The sequence below is a fragment of the Sphaerodactylus townsendi genome, linkage group LG11 (assembly GCF_021028975.2).
Source record: "Sphaerodactylus townsendi isolate TG3544 linkage group LG11, MPM_Stown_v2.3, whole genome shotgun sequence".
NCBI classification, from domain to species: domain Eukaryota; kingdom Metazoa; phylum Chordata; class Lepidosauria; order Squamata; family Sphaerodactylidae; genus Sphaerodactylus; species Sphaerodactylus townsendi.
In genome coordinates, this window is record NC_059435.1 from 62,980,271 (window position 1) to 62,995,931 (window position 15,661).

Consider the following 15,661-nt stretch of genomic DNA (forward strand, 5'->3'; position numbering starts at 1 on the left):
AGCAGCTTGAGTTTAGTCGTGTTTCCATCAGTGAATTTGCAGCAGCACTGCAGACTTGCAAAGTTTGCTGCTTATAAGTTATTCCATATATTAGTAGTGGCGTAGGGGTTAAAATGTTGGACTAGATCTGGGACTAGACCTGGTTCGAATCCCCGCTAGGCCATGGAAGCCTGCTGGGCGACCTTGGGCCTGTCACAGTTCTCTTAGAAGTCTTCCAGCCCCACCTACCTCACAAGGGGTCTGCTGTGGGGAGGAGAAAAGAAGGTTATCAGAAGTTACTTTGAGACTCCTCAAAGGCAGATAAAAATAGGGTGTAAAAGCCAACTCTTTTCTTCTTCTCCTCCTAATTTATGTGAAGCTTAACTGGCATTTCTCCTAAAGGGGTATATGGATATAACATTGAAACTGAGTGATTTTTAACGAAAACTTCTTGGAGGATTCTGTTTATCTGAGACCCTAAGGTGCAGCAGGGCCTCAGATAGTCAGCGGAGCCCGCCTGGTGTAGTGGTTAAGAGCAGTGGACTCTGATCTGGAGAACCAAGTTTGATTCCCCACTCCTCACCTGAGCAGCAGACTCTTATCTGGTGAGCTTGTTTCCCTGCTGCAACACATGAAGCTTGCCAGCTGACCTTGGGCTAGTGCAGGGGTAGGGAACCTGCGGCTCTCCAGATGTTCAGGAACTACAATTCCCATCAGCCTCTGTCAGCATGGCCAATTGGCCATGCTGGTGGGGGCTGATGGGAATTGTAGTTCCTGAACATCTGGAGAGCCGCAGGTTCCCTACCCCTGGGCTAGTGAGTCGCAGTTCTGTCTGAACTGTCCCACCCCCACCTACCTCACAAGCAGAGGTGGGATCCAACCAGTTCTCACCACTTCTCTAGAAGTGGTTACTAATTTTTTTTCTGAGTGCTGAGAGGGGGTTACTAAAGCAACCTCCCTGCCCAATAGGGACTGGAGGTGCTTGTGTGTGGTGGCGCCACTGTTTGAATCCCACCACCATTGGAACCTGTTATTAAAATTTTTGGATCCCACCACTGCTCACAAGGTGTCTGTTATGGGGAGGGGAAGGGAGGGCGATTGTAAGCTGCTTTGAGACTTATTCTGGTTGAGAAAAGCAGAGTATAAATCCAAACTCTTCTTCTTCCAGTTTACTTCCCTTGAGAGTATATCCAGCTCTGAATGGAAGCAACCAGGACTAAAAGGCCTGGAGAACTAGTGGAATTCTCCCCTCTGCTGTATTTTTATGCCTATGTTTCCATACTGATTCCCATCTTTTTCAGTGGGCATCTCACTCATCTATTAACGACTCCTGGGTGTATTCCAAGTTTAGATAATGACTTCAAAATCTGAAAATTAAATATAGATATGTTTGGGGCAGGAGCCCATGAATCCCCCAGGTAATAAAGTTATTCTCAGAATGCGAGTTGACAGCTACACCTACTTATTGGCATCAGCTCTACAATGGCAGTGCTCACCTCTCCCTTTCCCCCTAAGTCTTCATTATAACGTATCTCAGTTATTTCAGACTAACTTTCCCTCAGCATTTTTGGCAGATGTGACAGGTGGCTGGGACATTGATACCATCAATGCTGCTCAGCCTACATTTGCAGTGTTATTTTCCTCAGCAATCATTAATTAAGAGAAACATGGAAAGTGGAATCTGGTTGATTTAGAAGCCGTAATTTAAAATAGGTGGGTGTTTTTTTCAAGAAGAGGGAGGGGGCAAACTTTGTTAAGCCACAAAGTTGGCACGGCCTGTCCTGATTAGAAGAAATTTAATCAAAACCACCTTTTAAAGAGAGGATGTTTGTGTAATATATCTTGCCTAGGCAAGGCATATTAGCACAAACAGCCAAGCAAGCTTAGGCAAAACTGTACACGGGGGCTTAGTTGTGCACAATAAGTAGGCTCTCACGGCTTGCTAAATCCTTCTTCAGATGGCTTCAAAAACTCTTGTTTTGGAAATAAGAAAACACGTAAAAGTAAGCATCAACCAAGCAGAGTTGATCTCCATGGTTCCAAAAACGGTTACATTCATGTTAATTAAATTACAGGTCATAAATTGCTCCAGTTTGGATAGCTTGCTTCATGAATGTTTTCTATGTCAAGATATTAGCAAACTCTTCTTATACATTTTTCTATGGGATGATGGAGATAATTGAGGACTGGAAATAAAGTTGATAGGGATTCAACTTGTGGGTGAGGTTGCAGGTTGAGAATACCTCTGGAGATGGTGTAGGCTTTGTGGTGAACATGTTTGTCAGACAAATGTGCCATTTTCACTACTCTGCGATCTCTCATCAGTCAAGCTGTGAATCTTCTCTCCTTATTCCCAAGGGGATGATATTGAATAGCTTTGTGACTGCACAGTAAGGGTAGTGGTTGCATTCCCTTTCCTTTTGCCTTGGGGCTAGATCTGCATCTGTGAAGTAGGTGCAATCAAGTCTCCTCCAAGGCCAACAATCGTTGGATCAGGAAATTTAATGATACGATAGTGGTGGGGAAAAACTACTGGTTCTACACAACTCTGCTGTCAATCCTGCCTTCAGCAAGCCCATAAGAACGTAATAAGAGCCATGCTAGATCTGACCAAAGATCCATCAAGTCCAGCATGCTGTTCATGTAGTGACCTACCAGCTGCCTGTAGGAAGTCCTCAATCTAGATGACTGCAATAGCAGCCTCCTGCTCAGGCCTACTACCTCCGGAACCGGGATGCATAGATATCCATCATGTCTATTAGTCATTATTATTGTTTGTCATAATGACTCATAGCCATTGATAGCCCTGTGCTCCATGAATTTGTCCACTCCCCTTTTAAAACCTTCCACATCTGGGGCAGTGGCCTATAACCTATGATATAGAGAGCTGATGTATTAGAACACATCTGGCCCTGATTTTGGAAACAGTCAAGCTAACTGCATCATTTCAACAGTGATGGGAGCACATTCTGCTGTGGATAGTGAGCAGAATCATATATTTTTCTCTCAGTCATCTGGAATATTAAAGTACATTTTAAAAAGAACAGGACCATTTTGAGACCGGAACAATTACAACACTATTTCATTCCTTCTACTGTATAAATATCCCATTGAATATTAACCTAATCCCTTTGGACTAATGCCACAGCGAGAAACAGAAGGGCCCTTTTTTTGCACTTTGTCTGAGAACCTTAACATGTCACGAAGAAATACGTTATTAATATTGAGTTTTCTGTTTTGAGAGTCAACAAGAGCATTTTTGCTCTTTTAAAACCCACATTTGTTTCTCCGTATCGAGGCTGCTATGTTATTGCCTTTGGAAACAATTTTGGAAGTATTTAGAGCATAATAGTCTATAAATCACAGGAGGAATGAAGAAAAGCATCTTTGTTCTTCATTAATCATATGGGGGCCTGTAAAGTAAGGGGGTTCAGAAAGCAGTGGAAATCGGAGGGAAGTTAATTGCAGTTACACCACCTGATAACGGCAAATGGCATTTTGTCTAATAGGCAATCTTTGTACGTTGACAGGGCTGGAATGGTATGAAACAGTAGCCGGTTCTCCCACAGTATCCGGCTCCTCGTAAATGAGGCAACAATGTCTCACTTTACTTCCTGCCAAGTCAGTACCCATTCACACAACATTTATTTAGATTTTAGAAAATGTATATGCTATCCCTTCACCCTGACATTCCTAGAGCTGTGCAAATTATGCCTAAAATCTGTCAATAAAATATCATTTAAAAAGTAGCAACGTGTCAAACCTGCAGAATGAAATGAGAATTGAAACACTTAGAGAGAGAGATGCGGAGTTTGTGTGTGAGTGTGTGTGTGTGTGTGGTGGGGGGGATAGTTAAATACATCAAATACCTCAATAAATAAAAATGATTTTACCTGGCACCTGAAACTAGGAATACCAAACTGATAGCTGAAGGTAGGGGATTCCAGAAGTGAAGTACCAAACAGCTGATGAAAGGGAATTCCATGAACGACGAACAGATGTTAAAAAAAGGTTCATTTTCTGAAAGGCCCTCAGCAGAAGATTGTAGCTTTATGTCAGGCATATATTGGAGTAGGGAGACCTTACAGTTTCCGTTGCAGTTGCAAAATTTCAGCTATGGGAAACACTGTCCAGGGATCCTCCATGGCATCATACCTCAACTTTAAGCAAAAAACTTTGAGGCAATCTCGGGAGGGGATGAGATTGTGGTCAGCAAGCAATTTGACCATGTCTGTTGAATCAGTGATTTGAGTCAAAGTTTGCAACATCCTCGGAAGAGACATTGAAGGAGGGCTAAAACAGGGTATTCCAAAAAGGCCCCATTCACATTGCCATGTTAAATTGGTTCTTAGTCGTTTCCAATATTTCCTTTTAAAACAACATGGGGATAGAGGTTTCAGACCGCATATTTAAATCTGTTTGTCTGCATGGTTTATCTGCACAGTTCAAAACATTTTGCTTTCTCCGCATCCTTTTTGAAGCACATTTTTGAAGCACCATATGTCCCAAATTGACCTCTGCGGTCAGCAGAGGCCAATCTGCTGGTGATCCCTGGCCCCTCAATGATGCAGCTGGCCTCCACCCGGGCCAGAGCTTTTACAGCTCTGGCCCCTGCCTGGTGGAACGCTCTGTCTCCAGCTACGCGGGCCCTGCGGTACCTTAACGAGTTCCGCAGGGCCTGCAAAACCGAGCTGTTCCACCGGGCCTTTGGGGAGACTGGCCGCTGATGGCGCCCCCCCTTTCTTCCTTCTATAACATCTGTGGATCCTACCGTTCCTTCCTCCTTTTCTTTTTGGGGATCTGTTAGTAGGACGCCATCTATATATTTGACTGAATGCTGCTTTTAATGGGGTAGTTTTAACATTTATAGAGCCACTGTTTAATGTTTATTTAATCAAATTTGATATTACTGATTTTATTGTGTGCTCTATTTCTATGTTTTGTTCACTGCCCTGAGCCCTTCGGGGGAGGGCGGTTTATAAATACAATTAATAATAATAATAATAATAATAATAATAATAATAATAATAATAATAATAATAATAATAATAATTCTAGTTCCGCCCTCCCCTCTCAGGCTCCCTGCAGTGGGGAAGCCAGAGGAGGCTTGACTGCCGACTGAAAAAGCAGCCTGCTCTGTGCTTTCTGGAGAGAGGCTGACTCTGGAGAGAGGCTGACATGGGCCCCCCACGTGACCAGATGGTGTGCACCCAGATACATGGGTTACCCCTTGACCCTGGGCAGATACGCCACTGGGAAAAGGGGGTACTTTCGGAAGTGCTATAGACATTTCAAACACCACACTACGGAAGCACAAAGAACATCTGAAAGCAGGAGAAAGGTATTTTCCAAAAAAAAAAAAGGCTCAGCCCCACTTTGCAAATAGGACACAAGTGACTTTGTTTGGAAAGGCAAATAAATTAGCAGCCAGCAGCCAAAATGGTTGTGTCTGAAATGACACAAACAATCTGTTAGCAAAAGGAAGCTAAAATGGAGTATAAAGACTTTTTGAAAGAGGCCTAACTGTAGCACCAGTTGGATTGTCTCACAGTTAGTCAAAGTACTGGATTAGTTAGGCTCATTCCGCACACGCAAAATAATGCACTTTCAAGCTGCTTTCACAACTGTTTTTGCCATTCCGCACAGCTTCAAAGAGCCCTGAAAGCAGCTTGAAAGTGCATTATTCTGCGTGTGCGGAATGAGCCTTAGAGTACTGGAAGATCTGGGTTCAAATCTCTACTTTGCCATAATGCTCACTAAATATCCCCCTCAGAACAAGCCTCCTTGAGAATAAAAATTGAAGAAGGTACAACCGTATGTACTTTTCTGAGCTCCTTGGATGAAGACCTGGATAAATCTGGATAGGCATTTAGATTTAATTCTGATTTTACAAAAATCCAACTCATTTTTTAAAACACAGCTAAACCATAATGTGAGTCTTTTTGAGGGTTAGGATCAGAGGTGGGATTCAGGGGGTTCCGAAGGTTCTGTAGAACCTGTTGTTAAAATTTAAAATATCACTTTTTTAATACTTACGATATTTTTTATTAAGTATTAATATTTTTTAATACTTAAAATAAAAAAGTGATATTAAAAATATTTTAAAATACTTTTTAACAGTCATTATTTGAATCCCACCACCATTGTTGTTAAAATGTTTGAATCCCACCACTGGTTAGGATCTACATATCTTTTGGCAATATTAACAGAGAATATCAGCTTTTCAGTAGAAAGATTTGTCCTCTAGCAAATGCTTAAATTTATTTCTCACCCCACCATGTCTACTGTTGCTATTAAGAATGAAGAAATAACACCTCCTCCCCAACAAAAAACCTTATTAGGAAACCATTCACAGTCTGAGGGCCACTGTCCCTTTACGGCAGCTGTTCTTGCTCTTAATGTTTTTGGTGGGCCACAGGGAGGTTTGATTTATATGGGGAACAAGTATGTTTTGATAGCAGGAAGAGCTGGAAAATATTTTAAACTCTCAGGTTCCCACTCAAATGTTTCTCAGAAGGATTGACATATGCAGAGCTGCTTCCAGCTCTGCCCTAACCTCTTCTACATGTAAATTACCGGTAGTTCTATTTTTAAAATAGCAAGCAAAAACGGAATTAGAAAGGCACCCGGAAAAGGTCCAGATTTACAGTTATTCTATGTATCCAAAAAGCAGTTGGGATATTTTGTTTTCATGTTTGTCTATGGCACTTGGAAAAGTTCAACTTTGAGATTGATGGAGGTTGTCGGATGTAGGGTTGGAATGTCCCCAAAAGATTATGTCATGCAACCACCTGGCTTAAATCAGGATTCTGCATATTCCAACTCACATTCACCCTACTTATTAACCCCTTTAAAACATGCATCCCATTATCCAGTATTATAGGGGGACACTGGGATGATTTAAACATTATGATGTCCCCCCGCCTATGGTGGCAGCCAAGAAAGCATTACTCTTGTGCCTGTTCTACACAGTAGGTTAAACTTTCCAATGTCATGTGCTGGTCCACTTGGATTCAACCCTGAATCTGTAGATTGGTTGTGTGGAATTGCACTGCCATCTTGTTCAATTCCCAAACTGCCTCCAGGCACCCATTCAGTTTCCACAGCCTCCTTGGGATCAGCTAGAAGTTTGAGACCATACAGAGAGAGATCTGCATGTTAGCGGCAACTCAGAAACTGATCATAAGCATTATGAACTTGAGACTCCTTGAAGGGAGCCTCTGTCATGGACTATAGTTCGAGATAGGAGGCATAGGGCTAGACGGCACCCTATGCCACTGGAGCTGAGCAAATTATTTCAGAGTTTAACAGGGGATTCTCTTGCATAAGCATAAGCATTTTTATTGTCATTGTGCACGCACAACGAAATTTACAGCAGCATTCCTCGATGCACACAATTTTAGACTCATACATCATCCTCACTTTCCCCTTCCTCCACCCATCCCTACACAGCCCCAAATACATCAACACAAAGCCGCGGAGTTTAGCATAGCCACAGCTCTAGAGTAGACTTGGCAGAAGTAGATCATCCTGGGCCTCAACAAGGAAGTGAGGAGATGGAGATAATGGAAAATAGTGAGAAAAAAGAATGTGCTGGTGATACCTTGTTAAAGGATTTCAAACATTATGCTTCCGGGCTTGACCCCTTGATTTGGCAGCTGTGTTGCTTGCCTGCGGAAAAGATTCGGGATGTTATGGAGAGGATGATGAGGCTTATTAATCCCGCTATCGCTCCCTTTTTGTGATTAATGTGGGAATGAATTATGTGACTGATAACTTAGTTGAGAATGTTAAAATAGATTATGAGGCTTTGGGGACACAGTGAAGGATATAGCATTTCAAATGACACTGTTGGAAGAGGAGAGAGTGGAAGATTTTGGAGGTAAATCAGTGCCTGAGATGGTGGTCCTGGAAAGAGCAGTTTAGTTTTTGGGATCATGGATAAGAATTACTTCAGAGTGAGCTAGATTCACTGGGAGGGCTTTAAATGGATGTTGGAGGTGTTTGGTTGATGTTTGCTGGTGGAAATAAATACAGCGGTTGTTCAGAAGTATCTGGTGCTTTTGGGTGGTGTTCACCCAAGAGCGCTTAATTGAGGAGCTTCCAGGAGAGTCTACCAAATATGCAGAAGTACTTTTCTGGTCTATGGAGGATTGCCTTTTATTGCCATTTGACTAGGACAGTGATGGCGAACCTTTTCGAGACTGAGTGCCCAAATTGCAACCCAAAACCCATTTATTTATCGCAAAGTGCCAACACGGCAATCTAACCTGAATACTAAGGTTTTAGTTTAGAAAAAAGGGTTGGCTCTGAGGCATGCGTTACTCGGGAGTAAGCTTGGTGGTAGTCGGTGGCTTTGCTTTGAAGCAACCGTGCAACTCTTCCAATGGGTGAATCATGACCCTAGGAGGGTTTACTCAGAAGCAAACCCCATTGCCAGCAACCAAGCTTACTCCCAGGTAAAGGATCACACTTTTCTTCTTTGCATGAAAATCATGGGGTTTAACAGCGCTTAACAGGGTTACCTGTACTGCTTCCCCTAAACTAGGTCTTAGGTTTAATGCTAATAATCGAGCCCAGCGGCCCAGGCCAGCCTAGCTGTGTGTGTTGGGGGGACTCTGTTTGTGCGTGCCTACAGAGAAGGGTCTGACTGCCACCTCTGGCACCCGTGCCATAGGTTCGCCACCACTGGACTAGGAGATGAAGCTGTTTTGCATATGCTTGTACAAGATCCTGGGATGCATGGCTATAATAGGATTTCTCAATAGGATCCCATCTTTCTGCTTGGGCATGTGGAAACACATTGCTGGAGTTAGGGCTTCAGTGCCATTTTTTTTCAGTGGAAATGTCCATGAAAAAGACACATGGAGTCTAGGAAAAGGACCAACTGGCCCTCCCAGCAGCTGTTTCCACTGAAAAAGTCCATGAGAGGGAAGACTAATGCCCCTCCTTCCCCCTCAGAGCATTGGAAGTCATGTGGAGAGGCTTTTAAAGGTTAGTTCAGGAATGAAAATGTGACTGAGAGTTGTAATATATATTTCATCTCTGAGTTTCACTTTTGTCCTGCAACACTCTATTGTACAATGGGGTGGAGCCAGCCATTCTGCTCAGCAGAAGCCTTCCTTCAGCTTAAGTTGCCTTTCTCCTACTTAAGTGTCTCTTCCGTGAGACAGGCATTCTGTGAACTGAAGACACTGGCCCTTTCTGCACAAATCCCCTAAAACATTTCTAAAATGTATTCAACCCCCCCCTTTCCAATGATGAATGGGCCTTTCCCCACTTACGGTTTGCTGTGCACTACTCTCAGGCAGGTGTTTCACCCATGACGAAGACAAATTTTGAAACAACAGCGTCAGAAATGACCGCGATGTTGAGGGGCGATGAGGCAGAGTCAGAGCTGCGTTATCGCCATGAGGACTAATTAGAGAGGCGCCAGCTGGACCCATAGCGCTATTTACAGGGGACAGTAAGCCTTTATGGAAATGGTAAGTGGGGAAAGGGCCAATGTCTGCACTTACCCCCTGAAGACAATTCATGGCCACCATTATGTGATTGTTCCCCCTCATTATTTTAGTTTCTTAGGCTCATTCCGCACATGCAGAATAATGCACTTTCAAACTGCTTTCGGTGCTCTTTGAAGCTGTGCGGAATGGCAAAATCCATTTGCAAATAGTTGTGAAAGTAGTTTGAAAATGCATTATTTTGCGTGTGCGGGAGGGGCCTTAGTTTTGTGTTGAATGGATGCTTCAGTGCTTCACAGCCTCATGCTACATTCCATACTCCTTGGATACACAGTGATTCGATGATTGCCCCCCCCCCCCCACAATAAAAGAACAAACAGAGAAATGATGCAAATAAGCAGGTGATGAGGAAATGAGTGAGCTCAGAAAACGGTGCCAAGGAGGAAGTTCAGGAAAGCCGAGAAGTGGGAAATGTAGTAAGTAGGCCGCGTAGCAACTGAAGACATTTTAAAAATGTTTCAGCCAGGGAATCTTCTTAGAAGGAGATTAATTTAAAATGTTTTGAGGCTGTAAATGAAACGTTTTGGAGCGAAAACAGTGCAGAACTCCATGGAGGAACTGTTTTATTTACTGCCTCAAAGTGTTTTAAAAGTTTTGTGTGTTTGGAGTCAACTGATTGACAGCTGTGAAGAGGATCATGTACCATTCTTGGAAACTTCAAAATGATGAACACTTACTATGAACCCGTAGAGGACAAGAGAATAGTAATAGTTCATATTAGTACAAATCCATTCAGAAGTCACTTGCAATGTAGAAGCTTTTGATATTAACTCCAGAGGTATGACAAGGGAGAAACCATGTTAATTGCTAGATGAATTTAAGAATAGACGAGAATATGAGGTATTCAGAAAAGAACAAAGCAATAATACACTGGGGATAAAAATGGCAACGTTAATACAAGACTTCTTTGACATTTCTGCTAATAAGACTACACAGCGGCAGTTCATGTGAAATTTCAAGTGCTACTCTGAATTCTGAATACTTTTTGTCACCTTAATAATATGCTCTTACCATGAGAGCTCTCTTCTATCTGTTTGCAGGACATATTTTTTAAAAAAGAATTGTTACTCCTTGTTTTGAGGTAAGTTCTTTTCGCTAATGGACACAAACCTGTAATCCCCTATAAAAGGTTAGAATGATTGAGTGTTGTGAAAGGTGATGTTAGAATGACCTAGTCATTTTCCCCCCTTGTAGTTGAAATCTGTTGCTAGCCCTTATAATAAGAGATGCCATTTTCAGTTTAATCAGAACATACTGAGCCAAGAGACAACAGTCCCAGAAAAGGGTCTTCCCATCTTTCCTTGGAACATGGAATCTGTGGCTTTTTCCACACAAGTCCCTGAAAATGTTTGCAAAACATTTTTGAACCCCGCCCCCCGATTTGTCCACACTCACCCCCCTGGCCGCCATTTTGTGATTGTTCCAGGGTTTTGGGGGGATTCTTCATGAATTCAATGCTTTGATGCTTCAAAGCTTCATGCTGTGATTTTCCATAGTTCATGGCTTCAAAGATTCAACCCCCCACAAATAAAAAATATTTGAAAATAAACTGGAGAGACAACAGAGCGAGCTCAGAAACTCATGCCAAGGAGAAAGTTTGGGGACTGCAGAGAGGCATGGAAAACATCTTAAGGAGATCGCCCAGCAACTTAAAATGTTTTGAAAATGTTTTCAGAAAAAAGAATCACTAAAATTCAGGATGCATTTAAAACATTTCCAGGCTGGAAATAAAACGTTTAGGGGTAAAAATGTTGCGGAATTCCTCAGAGGAAATTTTATTTCCTGCCTGAAAACGTTTTGAGGTGTTTGTGCAGAAAGTATGACAGTGGTACTCAGCTCACATGGTGAGACAAGTGTAAGTGATCTAGCAGACAGTCATGAACGAACCAATAGAATTAACTAAGAGGTGGTCATGTCAGTGATTCTTGGAGTCAACCATTGAAGCCACCTTAGGTGGGACAGAGACAGAATAAATGTTAGAGAACCCCATGGTGAGATATTCTAAGAAGGATTTGCTGACAGATTACATCCCCATCAGCCTGCTCTGGGACTAAACAAAATGGATCCTACATTCCCAAGGCAAAAGATATATTCTTGAGTGTTCTCCATAGTTTATGGTATGTATGAACATGGTAGTTTCAAGAGAAACCCAAATAATGCCTACGTTTGATGAAATGGAGTCAACTGCTCCCATTCAAGAAATTGTGGACAACTATTACTATGACTATACAAATGGTTGTATAATGTAACAATTATTTTGAATATTAGGTTACCCACCACTGTTGTGCTTGTTTGTGTGTATATAAAATAAGATGTTATCGGCAACGTGCTTTGCAGATAAAAATTCCTTCTCAACACGCCTTCTTTGTCGCCACTCAGACTGCTGAGAAATGTACAGGACCTGTACAAAAGAAAGAATGCTTTGACAGTTATATAACTTCACCAGCCAAGCCTTTGCAGCAGGTTTCAACGAGGGAGGCTTCTGTAAATGGAATGCAGAAAAAGTTGAAGACATTTGCAGTTTAATAGGACTTACATTTTAAAAAAATCTCCCTGCTAACTAACATAAGCCTTTAAGAAGTGGATTAATATGTTCTGGGGCTGTAATCACTTCATTTTCTTCAGAGTGGCATTTCACAACAAATTTAGATTTTCAATTAATGGAATCTGGGACACAGTTCAAAAAAAAAAATTACAGCAGTCTACCACTGTGATTGGAAAGGGTTGTCCTCTAAACTCAAAAGAACCATTGTAGTTGTAATTTTTTCTCCCAAGAAACGATTAGGATGCATAGCACATGTGCCAGCTCTAGTTCACAAGCATTATATGACCACCTATTCGTTAATTCTATTGGTTCGTTTATGACTGTCTGCTAGATCACTTACACATACATTGGTTAGATCAATGCACCAATTCTAAGGAGTTTGTGCAATTTTGTTCTCCGATTGGGAGAGCCATACGGAGTCCCAAATTCAAAGTGGAAATCTGGTAGGGCTTCCTCAGGACTCAAGGTGGCTGCACCTTCTGCCTTCTGGTCTGGTTGACACTCTGACTCAGCTGTTCCCTCTCACTACTCCGGAAAGGGGCACCATGTCCGGAATGGGGCACCTGCCACCGGAGCCTGTGCTGGTGTGTGCACCCATAGGTGCTACAGAGAAAGAGAAGCAGGCAGCAGAACACTGAGGGAAGGACAGCTGAGTAAGTAGCTGGTGTCGAGGAAGAAGCTAGGCAGCATGAGAGAGAGGTGCCCCCCATTCCCTGTCCAGCTACTAAGCCTGGCAGCAGCACCACCCCAAATAGTGCTGCTGCACTCGCTGCCCTCACATGTAGACTCAGACCCCAGCAGGGACACCTCTGAGCCTGGGGGAGATGGTGGGCAGGGCAGCAGAAGCCTGAGTCAAGGGTGGCCAGCTGGTGGCAGCAGAGGTGGGGGGAAATGGCAGAGCAGCAGCCCAAGGTGGTGGGAGGCAAAGATTGCCAGCCTGCTGATCACTGTTCCTGGGTGAGGCCTTCCATCTCCAAAGAGACTGGCGGGCTGGGGGGGGGGGCAAGTGCCCTAACCTCCCAAAATTCTCTGCCACCACTTAATGTACCCAAATTCCTCACTGTCCCCCTACTGCTGCCAATTTTTTCACCATATCCCTTGATGTTTCCACTGCCCCCAAGGGAGTGGTACCACCCACTTTTCAAATTTCTAGATGGACCAGCGGTCCACTTGGGTGTTTCAGGAACCTGCTCAAAACTACTATAGTTTGGCAGATATCTGTTGGTTAGATTTTTAATCGGCTTGTTTATGGTCTGTTTTTAAGGGCTGATGTATGCACTGAATTTCTGATTTTTAACTCCTTTTTTAGTGCTGCTGACACTTTATATTTATTTGCTTGACAACAACCATTTTGCTATCACTATTTTTTACCAGTTAGTGACTTTTCTTGGTCCCTGTGCTTGTTTTAACCCTATCTTTGCTGGTGTTCTCTTCTTGCCAGTTGCTTTGAGTGTTCCTTTCATTGCAGAATATATATCCTCCACCTATAAAATCATGAGAAATTAGCCAGCCCCTTCAAAGAACTGGTTTCCCATTTCAGCAGGCCCAATCCTTGAGCTGCACAATAGTTACAGCATTAATAATGATGATAAATTAAACATTTGCAAGGGTGCTTGCAGTGGGAGGCATGCTCTGTAATATGCTCAGTGCCCTGAACCTTTATTAAATTTGATTTTGTTGATGTGGACTCCAGCTCTTTTAAGTAGTGGGGGTAAAACAGAGGCTATTAATCTCCAAGGAAATTTGGTTCCAGCTATGCAAGTAACCTCCATTCCAACCAACCAGCTCTGGCCATCCTTTCAAGCTTAAACCATCTCCCCTTGTTCTCTTTATTGACTCAGAAGATTGGTAATGCTTTTTGTTTAATTAAGTGACAGAATAAATTGACCAAGGCAACCAAGAAGTGTTTTGATCCAGATTATTGGATTGGAAACTGTATCCAGCTTTCCTGCTCACTCAGAGGCCAGCATCTTTCTCCATTAGACCTGACAAATACAATTTGCTTGGCAACTTGTGATATGGCTTGTCACTACCAACAGACCGGTGCGTAAACGGCCAGGGGTTACAACACAGTGTTTCATTAAGCAGCGACCACAAATCTCGCAGTTCATAGAAAATGCCCATCCATCTCCCGGCATTTAGCTGTCATTCCCACTGTAACTGTAATGGCATTCTTGAGAGGGCCAAGTCCATTGCTCATGCCAGATGTTGTTAGGAATTCAATCCATCCTATCTGTGAACACTGGCTCCTTCAAACGGCGAGATGGTGAGTGAATGACAGATTGAGCGGTGCTTTTTTTTTGACATTTAATTATGCAGCCAAAAGGGAACATTCTTCCAAATTATTGCTGGAGCTACTAGGACATGGTTGAATATGAAAGGGCAACAGAAAAGGAGCAGCTGAACAAATGTTTCTCATTCTCGCAATGACCATAACAAGCCTGCACGATATCTTGCATTGGACACTCTAACTGGTTCTGTTGTAATGAAGAGTGAAACTATTATCTCGCTGTGCAAGATGGAGGCTTTTCTGCACAATTCCTTTAAAATATTTTGAGGCTGGAAATAAATGTTCCCTCCATGGAGTTCTGCATTGCTTTTATCCCCCTACCATTTTATTTTCAGCCCCAAAACACTTTCAATGAATCCCCTTTTAAAGAGATTCTCTCACTGAAGCGTTTTGAAAACGTCTTCAGTTGCTGTGCCATCTATTTACTCTGGCTCATTCCGCACATGCAGAATAATGCACTTTCAAACTGCTTTCAGTGCTCTTTGAAGCCGTGCGGAATGGCAAAATTCACTTGCAAACAGTTGTGAAAGTGGTTTGAAAACGCATTATTTTGCGTGTGCGGAAGGGGCCTATGTTTCCCATGCTTCTCTGAACTTCCTCTTCAGCACTATCTTCTGAGCTCACTCAGTTCCTCCTTGCCGGTTTATTTGCAATATTTATTATTATTATTATTATTATTATTATTATTATTATTATTATTATTATTATTATTATTATTATTATTATTATTATTATTATTATTATTATACACATAACAACACAGCACAAGTGTCTGGAATTCATCTCTGAATATCGAGTCCTTCCCAAGGACCTAGGATATTAGAGGTATTTGTGTAGAATATGTGCAGTTCCTAGAAGTGCTGCTTTCTGCAGCATGTGGACTTATGTTCTGTCCAAGTTTAGGCTTTCCAGATGTTTTTCAAGATTTCTTGGGATTCCTTCTAGAGCACCGACTACCAGTGGGATTACTGTTGTTCTTTTTTGCCACAATCGTTCAACTTCAATTTGTAGGTCCTTGTACTTTGTGATCTTGAGGAGATAGAAAAAGGAGATAGATTGAGGAGATAGAAAAAGTGCAGAGAAGGGCAACAAGGATGATTGAGGGACTGGAGCACCTTCCCTATGAGGAGAGGCTGCAGCGTTTGGGACTCTTTAGTTTGGAGAGGAGACGTCTTAGGGGGGATATGATTGAAGTCTATAAAATTATGCATGGGGTAGAAAATGTTGACAGAGAGAAATTTTTCTCTCTTTCTCACAATACTAGAACCAGGGGGCATTCATTGAAAATGCTGGGGAAGAATTAGGACTAATAAAAGGAAACACTTC